At 41.3% G+C, this 2,555-nt stretch overlaps 2 protein-coding genes across 3 annotated transcripts in view; one reads left to right on the top strand and one right to left on the bottom strand.

Annotated features, from left to right (window-relative positions):
* Window positions 1–2,555, top strand: part of LOC126397604 (uncharacterized) — a 409,985-nt gene that overhangs the window by 129,703 nt on the left and 277,727 nt on the right. The gene's annotated exons all lie outside the window — the stretch shown is intronic.
* alg14 (ALG14 UDP-N-acetylglucosaminyltransferase subunit) overlaps window positions 1–2,555 on the bottom strand; it is a 67,648-nt gene that overhangs the window by 49,238 nt on the left and 15,855 nt on the right. The gene's annotated exons all lie outside the window — the stretch shown is intronic.

The following is a 2,555-nucleotide window of genomic DNA, read 5'->3' as shown; positions in this document are numbered from 1 at the left end:
ATGAGTTAGTTCCGCGCAAGCAGTGAAATTTAGCTGTAAACACAGGAGAGAGGAAGTAGCTAGCTAAGATGAAAAGTCAACATGGCAAAGCCAAGCAGCTTATTTACATTTAAATTTACTAAGAAACGCTGCGAGGAGCAGGAAACTCCTGCGTCCATTTCAAGTAACGTTACGAGTGCTGCTTTACCGTCCACCTCAGCCGCCCTCTCTCCATCAAGTCCTCCTCCTCCTCCTCCTCCTCCTCCTCCTCCCATAACTAACCCCCCACACCAGCAAGGCAAATAAAGTTAACGTTAGTGTCTGTCTGCACATTTTCTGGAGTAAAAAATAATATAAGTAGACAGATAACTTATGCTAGCGTTTTATGTGTTATGTGGAGGCAGTGAAGGCCTACAACAGCAGGCTAGCACAAACGCTGTTCCCCAAGACCTGTCACAAGCTCCGCTAGACCTGTCATCCATAGATGAGCCTGCAAGCCAGCCGAAACTCCGTTCCTTCCCAGCCACACACATATCAGGGAAAGCTAGGAGTTTTTCTGACAGATGGTATTCAAAATTCCCGTGGCTGGAATACAGCATCTCAAGAGATGCTGTGTTTTGCAAATCTTGTCGTCATTTCCCTGAAGCAGCTCATGAGGACCGATTCATTAATACGGGCTTTAAAGACTGGAAACATTTATCTGAGGGTTGTGGCAAACATGAAGCCAGCAGGGCACACACTGCAGCGCTGGGGAAAATGAATGGTTTTAAGCAAAGTCACCAGCCAGGATGGGGAAATATTATTAACCAGCTGAACAATGATGCCAGCGACAAGTCCTTAATTGAAAGACACAGACAGCACATTATGATGGTAATAGATCTTGTCCTGTTCTGTGCAAAACAAGAAATACCATTGCGTGGGCATTGGGAAAATGCAGAGGCATTAAACAAGGGTAACTTTTTGGAACTACTTGACCTGGTTTCCAAATATGACCCAGAAATAAAAAGGCGACTGGATGAATTACCAAAGAATGGTAAACTTCTGCACCACGATATACAAAATGAGATACTGGAAATCGCTGCATCACTCCTTCTAAAAAAAATAAAGGCAGATTTGCATGATGAGCCGGACACATATTATGCGATTTTAGCAGATGAGTGCAAAGACTTGTCAAAAAGAGAGCTAGTTGCAGTATGCGTCAGATACCTGCACAACGGCACATTGAAAGAACGGGCTGTGGGATTTGTGGAAACGGACAACATGACTGCAGAGGCGATACCGGCTAAGATTTTGGAAGTGCTGGAGCCGTTGCAGCTGGACCCGGGACTGTGCGTCGGATTCGGGTTTGATGGCGCATCAGTCATGTCAGGGAACAGATGCCTATGACCACATGTACTGTGGAGAGACTCTTTTCAGCTGTCAGTCGGATAAAAACAGGCACCAGGGCAACAATGCTGACAGACAGACTGAACTCTTTGTCCCTGCTTTCATTTGAAAGGGAATTGACTGATTCACTGGAATATAAGGACACACTGTTAGAAATTTATTGTATTTTTACAGGATATTCCTGGCTAATAATTGCAGTAAATTTACAGTAAGCAATATACAGGACCTTTACTGTAAATTAACTACAATAAGGTACTGTACTTATACAGTATTGTACTGTAATTAATTACAATTAAATATTGTAAATTTACTGCAACTCAGTAGCCAGGAATATCTTGTAATTTTACAGGATAGAATATTGTAAATATTACAGTAAAATGTTGTATATTTACTGCAACTCAGTAGCCAGGAATTTCCTGTAAATTTCACAGGATAGAATATTGTAAATATTACGATTAAATGTTGTAACTTAGATAAACGTCTTCTTTCAGCCTTCTGCAAAGAAAGACAAAACAGTGGCATTTTTGTTGTTTTATTGTTGGCTCAGTATCAACATAGTCCCACATGTACTTCAGTCTCTTATACAGATATGTGTGTGGTTCTGCAAATAATAACAATGTTAGCATCCACTAACAAAAACGAGTGGCAATACAAAGTGCTAACGTCTATAAACGTCTATAAAGCTGCCACACAAGGCTAATGACTAGCTAGCACGTTAGACATTACAGGCACTTCAGATTCATCTAGTTTTTCATCAAGTCATCAGATTCATCACATTCATCAAGTCTACATACACTATACAGAATACAATCTAAAATTACAACAACAACTGCTCTCGAAACAACCTTGTTTACATCCAGGACATGTTCACTTCAACTAACATGGAGCAACACGTGTATACAACTGTGGCAACATAACAACAACCAAAAATTAGGCTACAACTCAGCTAGTTCTTGGTACAAAGAAATACATCAGTCCTTCACAACAGGCCTTATTGCCTGGTTTCACTGTGAAAACATAACCATTTCAAAGCAACATAGATTCAGAACATGGGTCCACTTAATCCTAATAAACAAAAATAGATGCAACCCCACCCAGCAGCCTGACAGACACCTACTTCCCCATCAACTCGAAGTCCAGCAGTTTCCTTAAGAGCGTGCACACAGGTGCGTTGAGCCCACGTTTTTTCT

Source organism: Epinephelus moara, chromosome 11, assembly GCF_006386435.1.
Source record: "Epinephelus moara isolate mb chromosome 11, YSFRI_EMoa_1.0, whole genome shotgun sequence".
Taxonomy (NCBI): domain Eukaryota; kingdom Metazoa; phylum Chordata; class Actinopteri; order Perciformes; family Serranidae; genus Epinephelus; species Epinephelus moara.
The sequence above is the reverse complement of the archived record's forward strand: the minus strand, read 5'-3'. Positions and strand labels throughout refer to the sequence as shown.